Genomic DNA, 27,876 nt, shown 5'->3' on the forward strand with positions numbered 1-27,876 from the left:
AACCCCTGCAGCCATACTCTTCCCCTCCCAGTAAACCACCTCATGCATCTCACGATACATGTGCACTAGAATACAAGAACCCCATCCTAATCTCTGAGGGTGCTCCACAAGCCTCTCTAGCATCCTCCTCCATCCACATAAGAAACTCTATTGTCCCCTATTTGGCATAAGGAAATAACTGATGAATCCTGCTAGGATGCATGCTAGTAGAAACTACTCACTATACCTGGCCATCATATCATCCCAACTGATAGACTGTGTAAGAATGTCTGCATCATGAAATACTTGCCTCAAAGCTAGTAAGCAAGGATGTTGTGCCGAATCATAATCCACCTTATCCCCAACGAATGGAATCCTGAGAATCCTATATACATCCTCGAGAGTGATAGTCATCTCCCCAACTGGCAAATGAAACGTGTTATGCTTAGAATGGAATCTCTCAACAATTGCGGTGAGCATCCTATGATTCACAAGGATATTTGGCATCTGTAAATAGTGAGTCAATCTGCACAAATCAATATGTGCTTTATCAATATCAGATAACTCATGAACTAATGTCATAGTCAGTGGATAGACATATCTGAAAAGAACGTGAGGTAGTCGAACCTACAAGAATCAAACAACAGATCATCATAAAACATTTCAAATTATACTATAAGACAAGTAAAACATCACGCATATCCAAAATAGTCAATTACAAAATCAAATTTCCAAGTTTGCACCCTTAAAAATACTCACTATTTTTCAAACGACATAACACAGTAGAGGCAGAAACTCGTACGAGTCAGGACTAGGTATAGGATGACAAAAGACTCTGATACGACACAAAACAAGCCTTCGAATGACAAAATGGACTCTTTTGAATAAGCTCGTATGATAGAAGGGTAGGTGTGAAATGACAAAACTAATAGACTTAAATGACAAAAGAATACAAATCAGTTTGTCGTATGACACCTGATGTCATCTCGCATGACAAATCGACAAAGCATGACTTTTACAAAGCTAAAAATTAAAAAAAAAATCAAAATTGATGAAATGAAAGGGCTAAAAATTAGACTCTTATCATTGGCTCGTAGTTCCGAGGTTGATTATGATGTCTTTGGCACTCAAATCAGTGCTCCTGAATCAGAATGACCATTTTTATTCATAGAAGGCTTTTCAGTTTTCAAACTTGGAGAGATTAAAATGAATTGAAAATGACACTTCCACCCCTTATATAGCCAAAACCCTAATTTTTCAACTTGCTCCGATGGACATGAAAATTGTACCCTTAGCTAATTTGCCCATCCTGATTCCATTTTCGAGATTGAAATCAAAATTCGAGATCATTTTTCTAGTCAATTTCACAAAATTTGGACCACTTAGCGCTTTCATCAAAAGCTCATTTTTTCTTCAATTTCTTGTGATTCAATGCTGAATCTCAATTTTATTCTACACATCAATTTTGTTTTCAATTTCTCATCAATCAACACTAAATCTTCACATATTCCTCTGAACCACTTTTGTGCTCAAATAAAAATCATCACCAACAATTGCCTAATAATCATGTACCCTCGCTATCTTTTGATTTCGCTCCTGAGGGGGCATACTCATGACCTTATGACCTCATATATTCAATGTCGAGAAAATTTTCAAATCTTCATCAAAAGTCGAGCAAAAATATTTTCAACTAAATAAAATCAATCAAATTCTTATCACTAAGGGGCATCTCAACTTCATCACTTCATATCAAGTTGAGATCTCTCAATCATCTGAATTGAATCAAACGCTAGGAGCATATCAATTTCATTGCTTCAAATCAAGCTGATATTTGCCTTCATCTGAATCAATCTCTTAACGTTAATCAGTTTCATCACTTTACATCAAGCTTATTATTCATTTAAACTCAACCAAAAGTTTAAAGAGTATCTTTGATCACATTCTCAATCTAAGCAGGTGTTCAGTTTCATCGCTTCAAATCAAGCTGGATATTTATCTTTGCTCATCATGTCTTGATCCATCAAGTTCAAGATCGATTTTATCTTCGCTCACTGTGTCTAGTTCAATCAAGTTCTAGATCAGTAAGATCTGCTTCTTGATCAATCAAGTTCAAGTTCGGTATCATTGCTCTTCATCAGTCCTAGTTCAATCAAGTTCGGGATCGGTTTCACTTTAATCAACTCTATTCAGCTTCATCGCTTCAAATCAAGCTAAACATCTTTCTTTTCATCTGGTTCGTGATCAATCAAGTTTAGAACTGGTATCTCCTAGACATCAACTATTCTTTGAACCAACATGTTGCTCACACATTAATTCAAAGAGGGGCAAATTTAATACCCTAAAATTGGTCACCTAAACCATGGGCCCCTAATTTCAACATCACCAAGGTCCTAACCAAAGGCAATTAAATCAACTTTGAGCACACAATTAATTAATTATTCAATCATCAAATGTCACATGGCAAGTGAATTATTCTATATTAATTAAATATTCATTTAATTAATTAAATCATTCCAAGAAAATCATTTTGATAAATTATCCTATTTAATTTATTAAATATCCTAGCATATTTAATTAATTAATAAATTTGTCATTTAATCATTAAAAAAAGGAATTAATTTATCACAAAAGAGGAATTAATCACAAAGCAAGAGTTAAATTGAAAATAAAATAAAAGAATTGAATTGAGAGAAATGAAACTTGAGATATTCTTCTAAATTGAGATTAACTTGAAATTAGAAAAACAATTAAAATGAATTATTAATCATTCTCTAAAATTGGAACTCAAAGGTTTTAAGAAAAGAAGTTCAGTTGCATTGAAAAGACTCTTTTCTTCAATAAATCAAAAAATCGCATGGAATCACCTATTTTTATCTCAAGTGCATGGAATCAATTAATTCTATCACCAATGCAACTCGAACTTATAATCTGAATGCATTTCAATTAAACTATAATTGGAATCTATCTCAAGGTTAGCTAAATCTTATTTCTCAATTATTTCAATTAATCCTAAATTGTGCTTTTTCTTGATCTCTCTTGTGAATTTCTATAAATTCAGCCTTCAACTCTCATTCAAAACACTTTGGAGATTTATTATTATACACTTTTTGCTCGGGAGTCATTGAATATATTGTGCTTGCTTTTTGAGATTATTTGCATATTTAGTTTACTCATGATTGCTTGAATCCATATAGCTTACTATTCATCCATCTACCATAATCTTGCATCCATTTAGCTTAATATCATGCTCATATAGATTAAATCCTTCATCTTGGTGTAGTCTAATCACTAGTATTGCTTATACAAATCTGAGAGCAATCTTATACTCGCATCTTTAAGAAGGCAATTAGTCGATTTGTTATGGTTTTTATTATTCATGCTTATATCTGTCTAACCATACATGTAATGATTTAATTGACGTGTTGTGTCTTGTAGCTTATAGACTTATTTCACTTTTTCACACACACACAAGTTAGCCTTGTAGTTTTTGTGGAAAGGAGGGACATTCGGTCACCAAGTGTTGGAAGAGACTATAGGCTTTAGAGGAGGCTATGTAGTAGCATAATATCTTAGCTTCTAAGTCCTCTTCCTCCCACATAGGAAAAGGTCGTGCTCTTTTTGCATAGGCCTTGTCTTTAATAGTTACTTGGATACTTGATTTTTGTACTTCTCACCATATGACACATTTTCAAGGCCATGTTTCCTCTCTTTCATATTGTAGCACTTCATAGATTGCAATGGAGGATTATACTTAGTGTAAAGCAGAAAATCGAACCCTAGGTGTTCCCCCACTCCATGGAGAGAGAAAGGAGGTCACTAGGATTGATGGTTTTCACTTAGGAGAGACTTTACATTCAAAAGAGGGGTTGAAACTCACAAGATCCAGTCCCACACAATGCAAGATTGAATTCCAAATGAGTTTCAAGGGTTGAGACAACAAGGATACCCTCTTTTGTAAAGAATGTAGATAGAAGGATTGAACTAGGAATGTATGTAAAAGTAAGAAAGATTCACTTGTAGACGGAGATAGGGACACAGGATGAAGCTACGGACCTGAAATTAGCAGTAAAAAGTCGAGACAATGTTGTCCTGCAAGTTTGAGCAAAAGTTGACGGGACGATGGCACCCGGAGTGCACACTGTCCTCCGAAAAATCCGCGAAACGAAGGGGGATCTGTTAATCTCTGCACAAGGATTCTAGATCTTCAATTACAGCCGCATACCTACAACCTACACACAGAAAAGAGAGGATGATTGGGGGGTTAGGGATTAGGGGTTTGCCTTCAGGTCAAACCCTGGTTTTGGAATTAACCAAGAAATGAGAATGTTGTAAATGTAAATGTTTGTAATGTAATCAAGTACTGATACCTTGTTGTAAGAATGTTTGTATTCTTACATGCGAAGGTGTAATGATGTTGTATGTTGTAGGTGATCTCCTCTTCAATGGTTGAATCCTTGTCTTGAATGCAACACCTAGCCTTGAATGGAGACTTAGAATGCTCAATTGCTTGAAGGAATGCTTGAATGCTTGAATGTTTGAATATTTGTCTATCGCTTCCGCCTCTTGCACACATATGTTTCGCCCTCTTTTTCCCTCCTTTTTCTAGGAGGGGAAATGTAGTTTATATACTTGTCAATTAGGGTTAGGAGACTGATTTTTCTGACCTTAGGCTGACCTAGGAGCATTATTTTCCAAATTGCAAACTTGAAGACCCAATGCCCAACAAGAGACCGAGCCCAAAATAGGGCCAGGGACCAGGGAGCTGGGCGCCATGGTCCTGAGGGACCAGGGCAATAGGCGCCATGGTCTTGGAGGACCAGAGCACTGGGCACCATGGTCCTGGAGGACCAGGGCGCTGGGCGCCATGGTCCCACCTCCCGAGACAGCAGGGTGCAAGGAAGATCAGGCCAAGGTGCAGAAAGATGCAGTTTTTGATGTTGTAAATAGGTTTCGGGGTCTCCATTCAAGTTCAACATTGCACCACCATCATGAAGACCTAAATGCAGTTAAAATTGCAAGTGTCACAATTTTATGATGCTACATTTAGCCCCCACTTTAGCGGGAGTATAAGCGTACGCCCATACATCCGGTAAAGTACAAGGAAACAACATTGAAAGACTTTCACCACGTCAAGGAGGCAAGATACACCAAGCCCCCAGTGGACTAAGGATCTTACGACTTCGATTGACAAAGTAAAAGGGAAGATCACGAGGGAGAACTATGACTGTCAGTAGTAAGGTTCCCTCACTATGAGTCATGCAAGAAAAATACCAAAAATTTTCAAGGCAAAGCTAAGTTCGCCAAGAAATTTTCAAGTATCTTGAAGAGATATGAACAGAGTGTATGTCCCCTACGTTAAAGCGATCGCACATGCCTCATCGGGGGTGATTTCTTTAAGGTAGTGATACACATAAGAAATGAGAAGGGAAAGGAGCATGTTATCACAAAGATTTAGCCCCCAAGTGTGAGATAAACCCAAGGATAACAGACACAAAACACAAAGCATGAGGTGACTTCGCTTTCCTTGGGGTCAGTATGCTGTATCATAATTCATGTATATCATATGTATGTATGCATAATTGTTCTTCATTCCCCAATCAAGGAAGGTCACCTAGAAGAAGGGAACACATGTGTCTTTTGAGTCAACATGAGAGAGACCAAAAGAGATCTCAATGCTTTGCATCGTCCTCAAGTAGACAACACTAAGGACAACAAATAGAAGAATGGGAATAACACATAGAAGAAGTAACAAAAGAGATCAAGAGAGGAGGAGAGAGTCTGCTATGCTAATGAACTAGTCTAGCACGTCATCCACCCCCCGATCTTGCTGATCAATATTTCAGGAAGGCAGGAAACATGCTAGAGGAGGAACATCCAACACAGCAGATGGAGCTATCACAAGATCCAAACAAGGGCTATGTTCATGTTCCAAGCTACGTTGTTCTTGTCTAGGAGCTAGGATAAGTGCTTTAGAAAATGCGTTAGATAAATGGTTATCAATATCAACATATTCATATTCACTATCAGAAGAAAGAGGAGTAACATTTTCATCATGAATAACATTTTCATCTATATCATCATCAAGATTTATAAAAATAGGATCTTTAACTCGCACAGGATCAAAACCATCATGCGTCTTATGTTTAGGAGATTTTGAATCAATTTTCGGCTGAGGAGAAAATGGAATAATGCTAACTGAAGGTGTTTTTGGTGATTGCAAAGTTTGGGAAATAGTTGCATGAGCTCTAAGACGATGCTTTCGTCGGCATTCACGCGCAGAATGATTTCGTCTAGTCTTAGTAGGAAGTTGAGAATATTGAGGAGGAGGAATGTTCTCATCCTTATCACTTGGGTGTTTAGGTTGTGGTCTCTTAGGTTGGACAATAGGAGAAGAGGAAGGTCTCTTCTCTCTATAAGAGGAAGGAGGAGGAACTGCTCCATATAAAGGAGGAATATCTAGTTTAGGAAGGAGACCAAGTCCATCATGATGAGGAGGTATAGGTCTACCTTTAGAAAGTTTATTAGACATAGGCATAGTCACATCCATAGGGATGGGTTGGGAATCTTCTTGAGGAAAGACATTAGTTTTATCTTTCAAAGGAAGAACTTCCTTCTCAAGAATGATAGGAATATCAAGTTTGGGTATTCTAGGTTCACTTATAGATAGGATCATATCTTTTTTCCACTTTTGATAAGATTTGAAAAGATGATCACTTCGCGGTGGAAGAGATTGAAATTGTTTAGGCCAAAAATAATCAATAGGAACACTAGAAGTTCTTTCAGCTGGTTTAAAGAGACTATGATTGACAGTATCAACTTCACCATTATGGAGAAATTTCAAACACTTGTGAATAGGAGAAGCAATAGCTTTCATGGAAGATAGCCAAGGATAGCCTAGCTTCACACGAAATTGTTCGGATGATGGAATAATAGCAAAGCTCACATCAAGGGATTTGTTATGGACCTCAATAGGTAATGTAATAGAACCAATTGCAGGAGAAGAAAATGCATCAAATAATTTCACAACCACATTTGTTTTGTCATAGATCACTTGATTCAATTGCAAAGTAAAAAGAAATTCTTCAGTAATGACATTAACCATACAAGAAGGATCAATAAGCACTCCACAGCAAGGTGTATTCTTGACTTTTGCAACTATATATAAAGGACCATCAGGTGCCTTGATAGTTTCACTGGAATCAAATGTGATGGAAGGTTCTTTAGGGATTTTCTGTTGCTCCACAAAGTTAATCACATTCGGAGTCATAGACACAAGACCATCAGGTGAGAAAGAGGAATCATTAGTCTCAATCACATTAGAGGTATGAGAAGGTAATGGATCAGTAAAAATCTTAAGATTTTGGTTAGGAAGAGCTACAGATGTGTTGCCTTTATCATTCACACCTGAAACAGAGATAGTATTATTATCAATCAAATCTTGAATTTTACCCTTTAAAGCAAAAAAAATTTTAGTATCATGCCCAGGTTGACGATGAAATTGAAAAAAAGATTTGTTATCAAAATAGGGTGAATTAATCTTTGCAGGATCTATTTGCTTTATAGGAGGGAGAATAAGCACATTTTGTTCCAATAACTTATTCATAATACTATGCAATGATTCATTCAAAGGAGTAAACTTTCTTTCTTTCTTGAAAAACTTAGAAATAGGAGGCACACCTAATGCTGCATTCACATTGTTGTTGGTGATGTTTTCATTGAACTTAATGAACTCTCTATTCAGTTTAAACTTCCCAAATGGTTGTTGGCTACTATCACCCTTATCACTTGGAGCCATAGGATTTTCTTGTTCCATTTGACTCACAGTTAGTTGATAATTGTGAAGAGTTGCACACAACTGTTGGAAAGAAGTAAACTGAGAAAAGAGAAGTTTTTCTCTAATATCTTTTTGTAAATTAGAAATAAATATTCTTTGAATATCATTGTCAGGTACTGGAAAAGAAATTTGAGCACTCAAATGCTTATATCTACCAATGAAATCAGTCACTTTTTCTTTAACACCTTGTTTACAATGCATTAAATCAATCAAAGTAACTTTAGGACTTATATTGTTTTGAAATTGTTGAATAAAAGCATTTGCAAGTTGTTGGAAAGAAGTAATAGAATAGGAAGGCAATGAGCAATACCATTGTAGAGCATTATCTCTTAATGTTCTAGTAAACAGTTTTGCAAGCAACCTTTGGTCATGAGCAAAATCGGTACATTTTGTTTGAAAGGTCTTAACATGTGTTAGAGGATCACCTTTACCATTATAAAGCTCCAACTGCAGGATTTCAACATGCTTAGTGGGGATAGCTCGAACAATGTCAAGAGAAAGTGGGCTCGCAACATCAAATGTGGGCACACTAAACTTAGATTGATTCATAGAGGCAATTTGTTGTTGTAAAGAAGAGACAATTTGTGCAAGATTGTTAATGGTCGCTTCAATCGAAGAGTTCATATTAGACATGTTAGATTTAGATGGAGGTATTATGTTATTGAAAGAAGGTATTGATTGAGAGTAAGGTGGCGGGACACTATGATAGTTAGTCATAGGAGATGATTGGAAAGAAGGAACACTACAAGGAGGAATGGAATGGTTAAATGAATAGCCCCCTTGCGTCATGTTCATTTGTGGAGATGTACTAGGGACACTCATTGAAGGAATGAATGAGGAAGTCAGATTGAATGAAGGAAGAGGGTTTATTGAAGAAGAAGGATTGCCCCCATGACTGGTGATCATAGGTGGAATGTTTTGTATTGAAGTAGTCATTATGTTTGATGTAAAAGTAGGTATACTAGCAATAGAAGTTGTCAAAGGGGTAGAATGATTGACTTGAGTAGGAGGTTGTGTATAACCTAAAGTTTCGGCACAACTCTTCATAGGCATCACATTCGAATCCACGATGTGTGCAATACTACGTAAAATATCAATTTCATTCTTATCACTTTGAACCATACATTTTAGACCCTCAATTAATGAAAGAGCTTGACTATCGAGGTATTCTTGAGACATCCATTGCTGAAAGTCATCAAATTGGTTATCCAATTTTGAAAGTTGTTCTACAGAAACCTCATGGAGAGCTTCTTCATCATTAAGAGGATTAGAGGAATTACCCATGTCCTTGTTAAAAAGGCCATTCAAATTAGGTTCCATCTCCTCGGTAATTAAACCTTGGAAAGACTTAATTCTAAGGCTTCATCTAATGGGAATAGTGTAAGTAGGGCTTATTGTTGTAAAACTCATGCACAACTTCCAAGAAAGGTAGGCAAAATTGAAAATTAGGGCCAAGGGGGTAGCACTTAATTTTAATTGTTATCTTGAATTTTGAATTTATTTTTGAATTTAGAGGTAGCAAATTTCAATAAAATCAGCCAATCTCCTAGATTTAAGTTGTTAAATGCAATCATGACAATCTCCCAAAGTTTCAGAAAAATGTCGGGGACCGTGGCGAACGGAGTGCACACGGTCCTCGCAACTTTTTTCAAAATTTTCAGGGATGAAAGTTATGATGATTTTAAAGCTAATCTGAAAAAATTGAGTGATTTTACGATCTGTAGATAGGCCAAATTAAAGTTGCAATCTCAAAATTGAACCCTACCAAGATTGTTAAAAAATGCAAATTTTGAATTTTGAAAAAGAGAGGGAAACTGAAATTTTGAATTTTATGATTTTAGAGGGAATACTAAAAGCAATGCAAGCTTTGAAATTTAAAAGTTGACTCAATTTCATGCAAAATTCAATTTTGAAAGTGGAAATCCAGGTTGTTGTAATTAAGCACTTAATTTCAAAAGTCACAAACTGCAAGAATTTGAATAAAGCACTAAAATTTCGAATGAATGCCGACACACTTTTTAGATTTAGGACTGTAAGAAACACAATTTTAACACAAAATTTCAATTTCAACAATTTTTGAATGATTATAAGCCTTAATCCAAGCAATCACTAGACCAACTTTGACTTTAATTTTGAAAGTGTTAGAATCGATGAAATCAGCCAAGATTCTGGATTCTAGCAGAAAAATATAGTAAGATCTAGCTCCCAAAATTTCAGAAAAAATGTCGGGGACGATGGCGCTCAGGGTGCACACGGTCCTCGCAACTTTTTTCAAAATTTTTAGGGATGAGAAATATTATGATTTTGTTGCGGAATCCAAAGTTATAGCCGATTTGGAGGTGTTTTGGTCAGTGAAATCATCAGTCAAAGGTTGAATCAAGAGGGTTTTAAAAATTAGGGTTTTGACACTTAACCACTTAATTTTCAGAGTTGAAGCACAAATATGATTTGACAATTTGGAATAGAAGGGTAGATCTGAAACAAGCATTAGCAATTAAACATTTCACAAGGTCAATTATTAAAAAGAAAATTTAGGGTTTTTATGCCATTAACCTCTAAAATTTGCAAAAGATCAAACATGGAAATGTAATTAAGGAAGCAAAAAAAAAATTTCAGATCTAACCATGAATAATCAGAATTAGGATGTTCATGTCGGGTTCACCAAAATGTAAAGCGGAAAATCGAACCCTAGGTGTTCCCCCACTCCATGGAGAGAGAAAGGAGGTCACTAGGATTGACGGTTTTCACTTAGGAGAGACTTTACATTCAAAAGAGGGGTTGAAACTCACAAGATCCAATCCCACACAATGCAAGATTGAATTCCAAATGAGTTTCAAGGGTTGAGACAGCAAGGATACCCTCTTTTGTAAAGAATGTAGATAGAAGGATTGAACTAGGAATGTATGTAAAAGTCAGAAAGATTCGCTTGTAGATGGAGATAGGGACATGGGATGAAGCTACAAACCTGAAATTAGCAGTAAAATGTTGAGATGATGCTGTCCTGCAAGTTTGAGTGAAAGTTGACGGGACGATGGTGCCCGGAGTGCACACGGTCCTCCGAAAAATCCACGAAACGAAGGGGGATCTATTCGTCTCTGCACAAGGATTCCAGATCTTCAATTACAGTCCCGTACCTACAACCTACACACAGAAAAGAGAGGACGATTGGGGGGTTAGGGATTAGGGGTTTGCCTTTAGGTCAAACCCCAATTTTGGAATTAACCAAGAAATGAGAATGTTGTAAATGTAAATGTTTGTAATGTAATCAAGTACTGATACCTTGTTGTAAGAATGTTTGTATTCTTACATGCGAAGGTGTAATGATGTTGTATGTTGTAGGTGATCTCCTCTTCAATGGTTGAATCCTTGTCTTGAATGCAACACCTAGCCTTGAATGGAGACTTAGAATGCTCAATTGCTTGAAGGAATGCTTGAATGCTTGAATGTTTGAATATTTGTCTATCACTTCTGCCTCTTGCACACATATGTTTCGACCTCTTTTTCCCTTCTTTTTCTAGGAGGGGAAATGTAGTTTATATACTTGTCAATTAGGGTTAGGAGACTGATTTTTCCAACCTTAGGCCGACCTAGGAGCATTACTTTCCAAATTGCAAACTTGAAGACCCGATACCCAACAAGAGACCGGGCCCAAAATAGGGCCAGGGACCAGGGCGCTGGGCGCCATGGTCCTGCAGGACCAGGGCACTAGGCGCCATGGTCCTGGAGGACCAAAGCACTGGGCGCCATGGTCCTGGAGGACCAGAGCGCTGGGCGCCATGGTCCTGGAGGACCAGGGTGCTGGGCGCCATGGTCCCACCTCCCGGGACAGCAGGGTGCAAGGAGGATCAGGCCAAGGTGTAGAAAGATGCAGTTTTTGATGTCGTAAACAAGTTTCGGGGTCTCCATTTAGGTTCAACATTTCACCACCATCATGAAGACCCAAATGCAGTCAAAATTGCAAGTGTCACAATTTTACAACGCTACACTTAGCTTTCAATTATAAGTTCAACCCTTATTCATCTCAAGGGTGGTTGTCTTTCAGGATGTTTTTGTTGTACCTAATATATCCACCAACCTTCTTTTGGTGTATTAGATTTGTCAAATTTTGGCACAAGCAAGATAGTTGAGATACCACATGATGTGGTTATTAGGGACCTCCATGATCTTTATGTCATTGTGGCTATTGGGAGTGTTGATCCTACATCTTAGTTATACCACTTTGATGGCTTTGAGAGTTTAGCTTCAGTCGGTTCATCTTTGATTGCACATGCAGATTCAATGAGTAAGCTTTGGCATGATTTTTTGCTCATGTCAATTAAAATTATCTATAGCATATGGTAACTCATTCATTAATACTTGACCTACCTAATATTTTTTGCATAGGCATTGTTTGGCAAATTTCTGTGTTTAGTAAGCATCACTAGGATTATTTTCCTTCAATTAGAGCCATGGGTACTAAGGCACCCTTAGAGTTAGTTCATAGTGACCTCATGTTCTTTTTGACTCCATCTTTTTTAGGGGCCAAGTATGTTCTCACATTCATTAATGACTTCTCCAAGCATACATGGATGTACTTTCATAAGTACAAGAGTGATGACTTTGATTCCTTCAAGATGTACAAGGAATTGGTGGATAATCAGTCTAGTCTTTCTATAAGGAGGGTACCCATATGTAATTGGGGGGTATGTTAATCAAGCATTTCAAGTCTTTCACACTAAGCATGGTATCCTACATTAGCTTACAATTCCTTATACCCCTTTATAAAATGGTTCGAGAGAAAGAACGTAACACTACAAGGGACTGCTAATTGCATGATTCAGGCTCAAGATATGGATGTTTCTTTTTCCGCTGAGGTCATGAATTGTGCTAATTACATTCCGAATTAGATGCCTCACAAGGTATTGCAATATTTGAATCTTGAGGAGGCTTGATCCCATGTCAAGATTGATTTATCATTATTCAGATTTTTTGGGCAGTGAGGCTTGGGAATTTATTCCAAATGCCCAAAGGAAAGCCATGGAGAGGAAAATATTACCACTCATCTTTGTTGGCTATTGTGAGGATGTTAAGGGTTACAGGTTGTTTGATCTTATCACCAAAGAGATCGTGTTTCAACGAGATGTCTAGTTTGATGAGATTTATCCTTTTATGGATTCTTCATCACCAGTTGTTACACCTATGTGTCTTTTATGTCATTGATTTCAAACCTATTATTGGTGATGGTTTGGTTGTTAGTGCTAATATGGGTGATTTGCCTAGCTATTGGTTTGTTCTAGTTTGGTCTGGATGAGTTGTAATGTACTATGATGTATTGTTATGGTTCAATAGTTTTACATTTTTGGTATTGTTGGTTCGTGGTATGGAAGTGATTATAGACACAAGTTAAAAATGTCCTATTTCTAACATCGCCAATTATTCTTCTTTATTAATTAAATAATTATTTAACTATTTAATTAATCTAATTCCATTTCTTCTAAATTAATATTTCATCATTTCTAACGTTCCTTTCCTAAAATTAATTATATAATTTTATTATTTAATCAATTATGATTTAATGACCTTTATTAAATAATCTTTATTATTTAACTAAATTCAATTTCCAATTTCCCATATGAATAATTTCTTCAAAATATTTAATTATCTAATTTATTCTTTCTAATTAATTCAAATTTTCCCTCATTTCAATTATTTTTCATTTCATGTGCATGTCATTTAATATTTTTGAAAATCTAAATTCAAATTCAAATACAAATTCATACCAATTTCCTACAACACATGCTAAAATTCCTAATTGACACTAACTCGGAGTTCAACTCAATCAACTTTTTTGACTAATTAAACAATACAGTTAACTCTCTAATCACCTTTTTAACTCTCAATCAACTTTTTTGAATGGATCAATCAATTTTGTCATCTCCTCATTCAAATTAGTGAGCTAGTCAATCAATTTAGTTAACGAATCAATCAAAAGAGTCTGACTATCAATCAATTTAGTTCACTAATCAATCAAACCAGTCATCTTTCAATCAATTTAGTCATTCAGCTAGTTCATATTGTAATCATCTCCAATCAATTTTCTCTCATTCAATCTCAATCGTTGATCAAATCAGTTTGCAAATCAATCTCGACCATTTGAATTTCCATCCAAATTCTATAAATTCAACATCATTCTCCTTTTTCAAAAACCACTATCTTTGAATTCTTGTGTTGACATTCTATAGGTTTTCAAGCACGAATCTCGGAGCCAACATTCCACAAGGAGGAGAACAACAATAGGAGACACAATGCTATTGATCAGTGATGGATTGTGCTTAATTTGATTATCTTTTATTGTTGATTTCATCATCTTTCTTATTGTTTTTATTTCAAAATCAATTTATTATATAGGTTTGGTGGTTACCTATTGAATTTATGCTTAACAATGATAATTTCAAATCTACAATATTTGTTGAACCTGATGTGAATCAATACAACTTGCTAACTGAAGAGTGGAAAAGACTTGTGAGGTTGTTGGATAACAAATATGCAGATCAACATATAATCACATGAAATCCAAAGACATGATTTGAAATGCTCAAAACAAGAATGAAATGCATATACCTCAGAAACCAATACCTTCTCCTTCGGATGGAGCTTGATGAAGTGAAGGCGCCCTTGGATGATGCTCCACTTGATGTGGATGGCTCTCCAATGTTGTGCACAATATGAAATGGATTCTAGGAGGATGATATGGACAAAATGGTTAAGTGTGGATGAAATATGATTTGGACAAAATGGCTCTCCTCTTGCTTGCTAAGATGATTTCCTAGGCTCAAAAGGGTAGCATAAGATTACTAAACTTGGAGATGAAGAATGGAGAGATGAAGTCCTTAATTTATAAGAAGAGGAGAGGAAGAATGGATGGCTAGGATGGATTCAAGATGAAGGGCTAGGATTTCTTGTGAACTCACACAAGGTCCAAGAGAGGGTGTGGAGACCAAGAGATATGCCTTAAAGGCATTTCTTGTCTCCACACTCCTCAAGGTGCATTGGGAAGATTTCTCAAGGTAACTTGAGAAGAGAAAGGTGCATTGGGAAGGCTTCCCAATGTGCCTTGAGAGGAGCAAGGGATGTGACATTCTTTGAAGAATGGGGAGGAGGAATTTAAAATTCTCCAAAAAGGGATAATCATGGGGATTGGAGGAATAAGAAGGAATTAAAATTCCTTGGGAGAGGAGATACCTAGAGGATTGTGAGATTTTGAAAATCTCACATTCACCTAGGAAAAAAGCATTAAAAGCTAGTGGTTGGATGGAAGGGACAAGGAGTTGACTTTGTGGCTAATCATGATGATTAGCCATTAGTAACTCATTAGGAGGGGGATTAGAGGAAATGTTAGGTGGGATTAGGATTTGTAGGAGGATTTGACTAGGAGAGAGAATGAGTGGAGGGAATTAAAAATTAGAAGAATAAGGTTAAGTGAGTTTAGGGAGTTTCTAGAAGACTTTATTAGGTTAATGATGAATTAAGAAGATGGTTTGTAGGAATCATGTGGGTTAACTAATTAATTGAAATTAATTAGCTAAGAGGGAGATTTGTGAGGATTTAATTTTTAGAAAAATAAAGAAAGGGATTGATTTATTAAATAAATTAGTCACATACCATAGTGACAATATTAATTATATTTAATTAATATTGAGGAGAATTTGAATTAGCATAATTAATTAATTAATTATGTGAGGAATTAAAAATAATTAAAAATAATTATTTTTAAGTGTCTACATTTTGCCCCTCTTTGAAATGAGGTGTGATGACGCGTTGATTCAAATAATAATCTTATTTTTTTATGATGATATTGATTTGATTGATAAGATCTAGATTCAGTCTGGTTTTAGGAAGGATTCATCTTGTATAAGACAAAGATGATCAAAGTGTCTAGTTTCAAGAAGGATTCATCCTATATAAGACATGATTGATCACAATGTTTGGTTTCAGGAAATATTCATCCTGTATAAGACATGATTGATCACAACGTCTAGTTTCAGGAAGGATTCATCCTATATAAGACATTATCAGAGCGTCTAGTTTCAGGAAGGATTCGTCCTATATAAGACATGATTGATCACAACGTCTAGTTTCAGGAAGGATTCATCCTGTATAAGACATGATCAGAGCATCTAGTTTCAGGACAGATTCATCCTGTATAAGACATGATTGATCACAATGTCTAGTTTCAGGAAGGATTCATCCTGTCTAAGACATGATTGATCACAACATCTGGTTTTAGGAAGGATTCATCTTGTCTAAGACATGATCAGAGCGTCTGGTTTTAGAAAGGATTCATCCTATATAAGACATGATTGATCACAACATCTGGTTTCAGGAAGGATTCATCCTGTATAAGACATGATCAGAGCGTCGAGTTTCATGAAGGATTCATCATGTAAAAGACATGATCAGAATCATAATTAATTATGTTAGGAATTAAAAATAACTAAGATAATTATTTTTAAGTGTCAACATTTTGGCGGTGTGTAGAAGATAGAAGAAGAAAAGGGTCCCAACATAAAGCATGGGAGGTGTATGCCCCCTCGAGAATTGCTTTGAAAAAAGGATGAAAAATTCTCGAAAAAAGAGGAAGAAGAATCAGGGTGGAAGGGATAAATGAGGAAGAAATATGAAGCAGTTGTGAAGAATTTGGAAAGAAGAATAGGAGAGGCAAGACCGCGGGGGAAAATGGGCCCTCGCGAGGGCCCATATATGCCACAACGGACCCGGTGAGGGGTCATTTTATCATGATAGACATATTTTCCTCTTTATATATATATGTATACATGATTCGATTGGTGATAGATGATGTGTAGCATTTATTGTGATGGATTATTTTTGTTTCTCTTATGATGTCATATATGGATGCAATCATGGATGTGCTATTCTGACCTATTTTGTGATGTAGAGTGGATGCTTATGTATGTATGTTTATGATGTGTTGCTGACATAGTTTTTGGATGTAGGATGAGTGTTTTTTATGCTTTATGTATAAATACACATGTTTGAATGATTTATGATGCAATCTAAATGTAATTCTATATGGATGAGTGTATCTTTTATTTATGTGATGCAATCTTATATGGTAAATGTTTTGTGGAAAAAAAATAACTGTCTAAGAAATGCATTCTACATGATGTGAATGAATTAATAAAAAGAGGGAATATTCCAATAATAACACAATGATCTTAGATAGAAGAATATGGAATAGATGGGAAGTGGGGGAAATTGAGAACTCCATGGGATTATTGAGTTTAGGATTTGATGGAATGATGGTTAGATTTTGTGCACAACAAATGTGGAGAGCCAACCTAGTTTGATGTTGCCCTGAGTGGCTTGCACCACTAATTATAGAAATCAGGATGCCATGAGAAACCCAGGGCATGGACTAACTCTATAGACAAACGGGAATTTCTTGCACACAACAATGCAAGTGTTAAGAAACACCAATACAAAGTTGTGGGTTCGTGCAAGGAAACCCTCAAACACACGGATACCTCTTCTACACAAGAAGGTAAGTGTTGATAAACACTAGTACCAGGTCACCGGTTCATACAAGAGGGATCCAAAACATGCCATACTATGAAATATGCCCCAGTATGTGCCTATCATAACGTACCTAGATATGGAAGAACCCAGGTTGTCATAAATAGTGGCAGTCGTAGGGCAAAAGATGCAAGTCTATATGAAAAGATCTAACAAAATCTAACAAGTCACTTCCTTGCAACCAAATGATACCTCTTGCCAAGAGTAGAACTAGGATGAAGGATTAGGTTGCTAGGCGAGGGAAGGAGTCATCTCTAGGGCAAAGTGGGCTTTTGGATTAGGCAAGTGATTCTATGGTTTTGGAGAGTGACTAGTGGATTTGGGATTGTTTCTCAAGACTTCTTGAAGTTTACAGACAGGCATAGAAGCTTAGTTTAATGGGACACTCCTTATTCATGACTCGAGTGAAGACTCATCATCATACACGTGTTTTATTGGAAGGTGAGAGGGAAGGAATGTTGTGAATGGGATGATTGGACGGAGAGTGATTTGCAGTGTCGACCTGATAGACAGTGGATCTGGTTATTTACCTTGGCGCCTACATGGAGGTTTTCACCAAGGTACTTGTCCATAGCGCCACAAAGTGGTTTTCACTAATGGACGAATTTTTGAATTTTTTTGATTTTTTTTTATTTTTTGATTTTTTTGACAATTTAAGACTTTTTCAGGACTAAGCATAAAATCTTTTGAGGTGCATGATATTCATTGGATCATCCAAAGGGTCGCCTTTAGGAGTAGCCAACTGATAAGCTCCTGATCCATATTTTTCTATGATTACATATGGTCCAAGCCAATTAGGTTCGAACTTACCTTTCTTTTCTCTTTCTTGTAGATTTTTCTGATTCTCCATAAGGACAAGATCACCAACTTGTAATTCTCGGGTTCTGACTCTTTTGTGATAACTCATCCGCACGCAGTTCTGATATACCTGGAGATGGTTCAAGGCCTTGAAGTACTTTTCATCTAACAATTATAGCTCTTGTAAGTGGGCAATTCTGTATTCTTCCTCTGGTAGGATGTCTTGCAACGATACCCTTAGAGAGGGGATCTCGATCTCAAGGGGAAGGATGGATTTAGAGCCAAAGACTAGGGAATAAGGGGTGGTGCCTGTGGGGGTGTGGATGGAGGTGCGGTAGGCCCATAAAGTAGGATGGAGTTGGAGGTGCCAATCGCGGCCAGCTTCATTGATTGTCTTTTTGAGGATTTTGATTAAGGTTTTATTAGAAGCCTCAACTTGGCCATTGCTTTGGGGATAATATGGGGTGGAGAAGCAATGTTGGATGTTGAATTTTTGGCAGAGTTCTTTGTCATTCTGGTTTTTAAATTGTTTTCCATTATCTATGATAATAACTTTTGGGATATCATACCAGCAGATTAGATAGTTCAGGATGAATTTGGATATCTGCTTACTAGTGGTAAAAGTAAGAGGGATAGCCTCTACCCACTTGGTGAAATACTCAGTGACAGTGATAATGAATTTATGTCCATTGGAAGATGAGGGGTGGATTTTCCTAATGAGATCGAGCCCCCACTGCGAGAAGGGCCATGGTGTAATGAATGGCTGCAATTCTTGTGACAATGCATGAATTTTGTCACCATGTTGCTGGCAAGAGATGCATTTCTTCACATAGTTATATGCATCTACTTCCATTTTAGGCCAATAGTATCCTGTTCTCAAAAGTTTTTTAGCCAATGTGAGCCCACTTGAGGGTGCCCCACAAATGCCCTTGTGTACTTCGCACAATGCCCATTCTGCTTCTTGTTTATCTAAACACCTTAGGAGGGAACCATCAAAATGCCTTCTGAACAAGGTGTCTCCAAGGATGGTGTAACGAGCGCATCAGCGAATGAATGTTTGTTGTTGGGTTTTGGTGAGATGTGGGGGAATGGTGTTGTCTTTGAGGAAAGTGAAGGTTTCTTGGTACCAAGGGGACTCGGGACCAACAAGAACACACACTATTTCAGACTCTAGTAGGTCATATGCTAGTATAAATAATTGCTCGACCAAGAACTCGCACTTCTGACTATGTGCTGGCATTTGAAGGAGGGAGCCAATGGTGGCCATTGCATCTGCAACCTTGTTGTTTGTTCGTGGGATTTGATTAAATGTGATTGCTGTGAAATGTTGCTTAAGATCTTCAACCATGGTACATTAAGGAAGGAGTTTATCATCTTTTGTCTAGTACTCATCATTGACTTGTTTTATAACGAGCTGAGAATCACCATAAACTTGTAACTCCTTTATTTTCCAGTGGATAGCCAAGCACAAACCTGTGATGAGTGCCTCATATTCTGCTATGTTATTGCTATTTTATATGATTTGGGGATGCCATCTCCTTGAGGTGTAACCAATAATATTCTTGCACCCGATCTGTTTTGAGTGCAAGAGCCATCAAAGTATAATTGCCATGTGGGGGATGTGGTGATAGCCGTAATGAACTCATCTAGTAATTCTGTGAGAAGAGGATGGTCACCTAGAAGTGGAGCTTCAACCAGCTGATCTGCAATAACTTTTCCCTTGATTGCCTTTTTGTCCATGTATTCAATGTCAAAATCGCTCAAGAACATGACCCATTTATCGATTCTGCTAGTGAGAGCAGCTTTAGACAAGAGATATTTAAGCGGGTCTATCTTGGCAATCAGCTTTGTTTTGTTGTTCAGCATATAGTGTCGAAGTTTTTGTGTGCTAAACACTAATGCCGAACATGCTCTTTCAATGGGGGTGTAATTGAGTTCATATCCTACCAGTGTTCGACTGATGTAGTAAATGGCATGTTCCTTCCCTTGGTCATCTATTTGCACCAATAATGCCCCCAATGCCATTGTAGTACCACATATGTACAAAATGAGGGGTTTTCCAAAGGTAGGTGGCATCAAAACTGGAGGTGATGCTAGATATTCTTTTAATTTCTCAAAGGCCTTTTGACATAAGCAATCCCATTTGAATTTTGTGTCTTTACACAACAGGTGTGCAAATGGTGGCACTTGTCTGCTAGCTGTGAAATGAAATGCCTAACAGACTGGAGTTTTCCCTGGAGAATGCGTAGTTGTCTGAGAGTTTTTGGTAGAGGCATTTCCATAATAGCTTTTACCTTTATGGGATCAACCTCGATGCCTCTGCAAGAAACAATGAATCCTAGTAGTTTTCTCGATGTGATGCCAAACACAAACTTTTTTGGGATTTAAGCACAGCTTGTATTTTTCCAATCTTTAGAAGATCTGTTTTAGAATAGGGATGGGCTCTTGTCTTGTCTTGGATTTTCCTAGCAAATCATCCACGTAGTCCTCCATAATTTTGTGAAAGAGATCATGAAAAATTGTTGTCATTGCACGTTGAGATGTAGCTCCAACATTTTTAAGGCCAAAAGGCATGACCCGGTAACAGAAAGTACCCCATGGTGTTGTGAATGCAGTTTTATGTTGATCCTCATCTGCTATCCTGATTTGGTTGTATTCAAAAAACCCATCCATTAGCGATAGCATTTCATGTCCTGTTGTAAGGTCCACAATCATGTCTATATTGGGGAGCAGGAAATCATCTTTAGGAAAAGCTCTATTTAGATCTCAAAAATCTGTGTAGATGCCCCGGCAGGTTTGTCGACAGGTACAATGTTAGAGACCCATTCACTGTAGTCTATGGGTTTGATGAATTCTACATCTAACATCTTTTGGAATTCCGTCTTGACTAGGAGAGCAATATGCGGGTGCATTTTGTGCAGCTTTTGTTTTATAGGTTTTGCATCTGGGCGGATAGCAAGATTGTGAACCACCAAGGTAGGATCCAACCCTAGCATATCATCATAGGACCATGCAAAATTAATTTTTACCTCTGTAAGGAAGTTGATGAAATCTTTTTTCTCTTTTTCTGTGAGGGACTTGGCAATGAGCACATATTGTGGGATGGCTTCGGTTCCCATGTTGATGTTGTCTGTTTCTTCTATTAGTAAATTTGATTTGTCCTATGGAAGGTAACCAATGGTAGGGAGGTCAAATCCCTCATCATCAAGTGCCTTTTCCAAGTTTTCACTTTCAGATATGCCCTTTGTTTTTATTTTTTGTTCATCCAAAGGTGCCTCAGGGAGGTTTTCACCTAGGGAATCATGTCTTTTCCTTTTGTTATCTTTTTTGTGGCTAAGGGCATTGTCCTTATTACCAAAGTATCCCTTTTCATGTAGTTGAATACCCTCTATTATGTTACAATCTTCCAGATTTTGCATCATCGGGAGAGAAATGAGAGCATTATTGTCAGCACAAATATCCAAAGTGGGTTTGTCTCGTTGGCCCCAGTCAATGAGTTTAGGATGGACAAGTTGTAGGTCATGCAAAGTGGGAGGGGTTAAGGGGGTGATGGTATTGATGTAAGCATCAAAGAAGATATCTTTCTCGTATTCATAAGGCATTTCATGGAATTCCTCTTCGTCATTGCTTTCGATATCCAAAGAAGGACTAGAAGGGGCACCAATGATAGTGATCTTAGGCACCGGGGCCTACCCTAAGCCTCTGTTGTGTTTGTAGGAGATAGGATTTATGGGTACTTTTCTTCCTTTTTCCTCTGGTCCCAGGCCGTATCCTTTATATCCCATTTTTTCAACTATGGCAGATGCTTTTGGGTATATTTTATTGGGTACTTTCGCTGGCTCATCATCCTCTTCCCAGTACAACCAAGAAGAGACATCTACTTCTTCAAGACTCTCCTCATTAAGTGGGCCCCATTTCTGGAAGGTGGTATTTTGGCATTGTATGACTGGTTTCGGGTCCTTTTTTAGCTCCTTTGGTTTGCCAAATGACTTGGAGAGAGAGGGAGGTTGCCTATTAACAAGACGTCCTCCAATTTGTATTCTCCAGAGCCATTGTCCAAGATCTTGATTTGATTATCCGGTTGGGATGAAGTGGAGGCAACATTTGATGTGTTATATGGGGGTGTTGGTGAGGATCTATTTAGTGGACAATGATATGGATGCTTCCCCTCTAATAGTTTGCAATATTGAAAAGGTTGGGGATCACCTTTGATAGTGATCTCTCTTCTATTATAGGGGAATTTGATGCATTGGTGATAGGTGGAGGGTACGACCTACAAGGAATGAATCCATGGCCGCTCGAGGAGAATGTTGTAGGGGAGATCAAGATCTAGTACTTGGCAAGGGGTTTCAATTGTAATGGGGCCCACTTGAAGAGGTAAGGTGATCATGCCCTTTGAAATTCTTTCCGCATCATCATATGCCTTTATTGTGATCCTTCCTGATGTGTTTATCAGATCCTCAGAAAGTTCCAATTGTTTTATTAATTTGTATGTACACAGATTAAGCCCAGATCTACCATCTATCAGGATACATTTGACCTTATGCTTGTGGATAAGAGCTTCGATGTGAAAAGGTTTGTTATGGTCTTCATCCACAGGAGCATCTTTGGAGGTAAATACCTGGTGCTGTTGGGCAGCAAGGTTTCCAATGAGGGCTTGGAATTGGGTGGCATTGATGTTATCAGGAATGCGTGATTCGAGAAAGGCTTGTTCCAAAATTTCTTTATGGACCGGGTAAGTTTTAAGAAGTTCCAAAATGGAGATCTGAGCGGGGGTCTTCCCAAGTTGGTCTAGGAGGTCATATTGGCGAGTGGAAGACATGGGTGGTAGATTTGGTGGGGGAGGGACTCCTTGGATGGTGACTTTATCTCGGTGTGTAGTTACATTGTTGTCGTTCTGGGAATGGGAGGTGGAAGGCGTGGTGCCTTGAATGACTATCCTAGTAGGATTTGGTCTGCTTTGGGAAGAAGGAGGATTAACTCCTTGGATGGTTATGACATTGACATGATTGTCTGTAGGTTCAATGCGACCTACTAAAAAATCAAAGCCGGCTATGTGATTAGCGTAGTCATAGCCCATTGTGTTAGATGATGATCCTTTTCCTTTATCATGCTTCGGGAAGGGTTCCTGATATATTTTGAGTTTGTCATTGTTATTACCAGGTTTTGCATTTGCTACTTCAATCTCACCTCTATCAATGAGATCTTGTACGTAGATCTTCAGTTTCATACACTTCCATGTATCATGTCCCTTGATACGATGGTATTCACAATACTCATTTTCATTATACCATCTTGGTTTAGGTTGATTGGGGTCAAACGGGCAAGTGATTGGAAAAACCACTACACCTGCTTGGACAAGTTTTTGAAACACCATTTCATTAGGCTCAGCCAGAGGAGTGAAGTCTCTTGGAGTCCAGTTATTCAATCGGGGTGGTCATCCCTGGATTGAGACATTGTTGTGAGGTTTTTGGGATTGATTTTGATTGTTTTGATTATTGAATTGATGATTATTGGTGGTGAATTTTGGGGGAGCGGCCACAGTTTGGACCCACTTTGCATCAGTTACACCATCATTGACTATGTTTTGTTTTTAGAACAGAATTTTGGCTTGTCATTATGATAAAAGGGAGAACTTTGTGTCAACTTCTGGTAATGTTTCAAGGTTTCTTCCTCCATCAAGACACGTTCGAGGGTGACGCCCTTATCCGTTAATTTTTGGAAGGATTTGATACATTGGGATATTAAGGGTCTCAAAAGTTCAGGCACCAAGCTCTTTTGGAATAGCTCAATTTGATGTTGTTCTGGCATGTCCCACTGGAATTTTTTGATAAGATGTTGCCATCTTTGTAGGAAATTGGCAAAGATTTCTCCGAGCCTTTGTTTTGTATTGCATAGGTCCATCATAGAAACATCATTAACCATGTTGTAAGCATAGTGGGCCACAAATTTTTCTGCCAAGTCTGGAAAGGAGACAATGGAACCTCGTGGTAGAGATGAGAACCATGCCAGGGTGTCTCCCATGAGACTCTTGGGAAAGAGTCTGCGAAGATAAAGGTCACTATAGCAAACTTCTTGACATAAGATGTGGAATTCTCGGACATGGTCACGGGGGTCTCCTTTGCCTTCATACTTGGTGAATTTGCGGATCTCAAATCTCGGGGGGTAGGGTGCAACTGATATAGACGGGTTGTAAGGACAAGGGAAAAACTCCTGGAATGAGTAAGTTTTCCTTTTGTTAGTCCTTCTTTTCATGTCCTTGATGATATTTTTCATGTCTTGAATTTCCTTGATGAGGTCTTGTTGTGGACTTTGATAATGATGAATTGTATTTGCCCCAAGAATTGGATGAGCCAAAGAAGGTGCACCACCACCAATATATTGATATGATGAGTTGGCGGGAACATGGGATGTGAAGACCAATGTCATAGGGATTTGTGTGATAGTTGGTTGCAGTCCGCAAACTGTTGTGACGGGATTGAGTATGGCCCAGATAAAACTTGTGACATTGTTGGCGGGAAGGGAAGTTTGTGGAATAGAAATAGGTGGTTGAACGGAAGGAGTTGGTATAGAAGTGCATTGGAGAATAGATGAGATCGGATGTGATAGTGGTATAGATGGTAAGGAGGAAGAAGGTGGGATGGAGACCACGGTGGGAGGTGCCGCAGGTGGCATTGATTGAGCTTGGATGATTGATGGGGCGGCGATTGATTGAGTCTAAATAATAGGTGCAGCACTTTGTGTGGGAGCGAGGTCTCCTTGTGGTTGTTGGACAAGAGTGCATCTATTAAATTCAGGTGGAAGCTGAGCTCCACTCTCAAGGAGAGTTTTCAGAAGTGCAGTAGGATTGTGTTGAATAAACTTTTCCATCATCTCTTGGTTATAAGAATCCACTAGGAAAGTTTGCACTTCCGAAGAGAGTTCATCTTGGCTAACCATGTTAGGATTTTAGCTTTGATCTTGATTGCTAGGTTGCCCACTTTGTGTAGGATCTTGCATGGGATCTTCATATAGGGCACTAATGTTCGACATTCGATATGGTTGTTCAACCATCTTTCTCTTTTGGGATTGAGTTGTGACCATACACGAATAACCTTGGAAAAGTTTGGAGGGGGAAATTTGTGATGAAAGGGCTTAGCAAGATATTTGTGGAATTTTGGATTTTGTCTTTTATAACCACGGATTTTGTTGATTGGTATGGTTCTTGGATTAGAGCTCAGATTTGATTAGGATTTGACACCTTAGTCCTTAGATGAGGATTTTAGGTGGTGGATGCAACCACAAGTAAGGTGATGGCCAAGTTGTGTAGAATTTAGACCTTGGATTGATGATTAAAAAGCCTCTCTTATACCAAGGGTTGACTAATGACCCTAAGAAAAGTAAAGACGTGAGTTAAGAGTCTTGATCGACTCAAAAGGATTAGGAAAAAGGTACTTGGAGAGGATTCCCCTTCAAGAACGAGAGCCAATTGATTAATGATGAGGTCTAAATGGAATTTCACAAGGCATGTAACCTTAATGTGAGGTTAAATTGGATTAGAGGATGATTGGATTTGAATTTTGATAATTGATTTGATAGTGGAGGGAGATTGATTTGATGTGCTAAGTCCTTGGGAAATTTGACGATGATTGATAGAGGAGGTATGGTAGTGATGGCTTAGAAGAAACTTGATGACTAGGTTGTCTTTAGCATGAACATGACTTAATGGAGGATCAATTCGAATGGCAAGTTGTATGAAGGGATATGACCACCCTGATTTGGAAAATAGTAGGTGCTTCAAAGGACAAACTTGAATGTTGATGGAGAGGATGAACTCTTAGCTTCTCTCTTGGGCTTATGAAACATGAGATGGATGGAGTTTTGACGCAATTTTGGAATTTTTGTGGGTAATGACTTGGACAATTGTTTGTGTCTTGACAAGTGTTTTGCAAAGTTTTTGAGGATAATGACGTGATTTTAGTCTTCTCTTGGCAAGTATGTATCAAACAAAGAAAACACAATGATCAAATGCATATTATCTCAAAGACACTCATGCTCATATACAACATTTTTAAGGCTGGCAAGGACAATAGTCATTGGATCCCAATCGGTTTCCCAGCTACGCTTACCCAGAGTGGACACTTAGATGCTAGACCACTAGCTCCCCTCCATGACCCTCACTTATCGAGGCAGCCAAGCATCAATTCCCATGAAAACTCCTCATGGTGAACTTTGTGTCTCTACTAAGGGCCGTAAAAATATGGGCGGCTTCGGAGGTCCGACCTCCTGCAACAATGACTAGAAGGTTTTTGGCCATTATGAACAAGGTGTTTAGTAAGTCTTCCCGTTAGGAGCTACCCTTCAAATTTGTGCAAGCACAATTGAGGCCTATAGCCCAATGAAGCACCAAGAACTTAGTACTCATGCAAGCTTGATTGAGATCTCTAGGATCCTACTAAGCACCCAATGTGAGAGTGAACTCTCATATAGCCCCAACCATTGACCCTTTCGTAGTCAATGGCATGTTTATTATAGTGAGTTGGGAACCCCAGGTCTAGGTGTACTCACTTGGGTCGTTCCCCTCTTACCTTCTCAAAGAGAAAGTTGGGAGGGCAGGGCCGCTAGAGGTAAACACGCAATCAAACAAGAAAAGGTTGGAGGGTTTGGATTTTTGATCGTCTAGGAAGACGAGAGTATACTCTCCTACCTTTACGCTTTTCTTAAAGACACATAAGACAATGGTTCATTCCATTTTAATTAATATCTAGGTGCCTAATTTAAATAAATGCACAATATTTGGTTGAATCAACTAGGCAACCTGCAAAACAACTTGATTAGTAGTTTGAAAAATGAGTCTTCAACAAGCATCCTGCAAAAGACAACAAAATGACAAAAATATTAATTTTTTTGAATTTTTGGGAATAAGTAGAAAAACATGAATAAAATTTTTTTTACTAATGACAAATGTGGATTTGGAGGAAGCTTTGATGGGTAAATGGGGTTTGACTAGGTTTTTGCCACTTTCCAAGGGATAGGCAAACATAAAATGGGGATTTTGGAGGAGAGGTGAAGGAATGGAAAAATTTGTCCAAGAGGGACAAAGAAACAAAAGTTGGAGATAGACAATGTGAGAAAATTTGGAGGTGATTGGGTAAAAGTGGAAGGAGTTACGACAAACCCTAAAAATAGAGAAATGTGGGATTTTGGGCTTCAAAAAGTGGATTTTGGGATAAGGTCCCCTAAGAAGGAAATTTGCAAAATGGAAATGCGGGGGATCTAGTGAAGTTTGGAGGAAAATGGAGTGAAGATAAAGCAAATATGGCGAAAAACAGAATAATTTTTTTTTTTTAATTCCTAAATTTAACAAATCAGATTTGCAGACAGTTGCACTAAATAGATAGAAAAGTGCCAAAGGTCTGGATTTCTAATTGTCTAGATAGACAAGAGCATACTCTCCTACTTTCACACTTTTCACAAACACAAAAGACTGATTCATTTATCCCCCTAATTAAGCCTTAAGTGCCTAAAATTTGAAAACACAGTTTAATCGAATCTCCAAGGCAACCTGCAACACCACTTGGTTAGTAGTTTCAAAATGAAGTCTTTGACAAGCGTAAATTTGATTGACGAATCATTTGACAAATGAGATCTGCAAACACTTGTTAGACTATCAAAACATCCAAAAACTCCTGATCCTAAAAAAGCCCTAAAAT

Source organism: Cryptomeria japonica, chromosome 9 (genome assembly GCF_030272615.1).
Source record: "Cryptomeria japonica chromosome 9, Sugi_1.0, whole genome shotgun sequence".
Classification (NCBI taxonomy): Eukaryota; Viridiplantae; Streptophyta; class Pinopsida; order Cupressales; family Cupressaceae; genus Cryptomeria; species Cryptomeria japonica.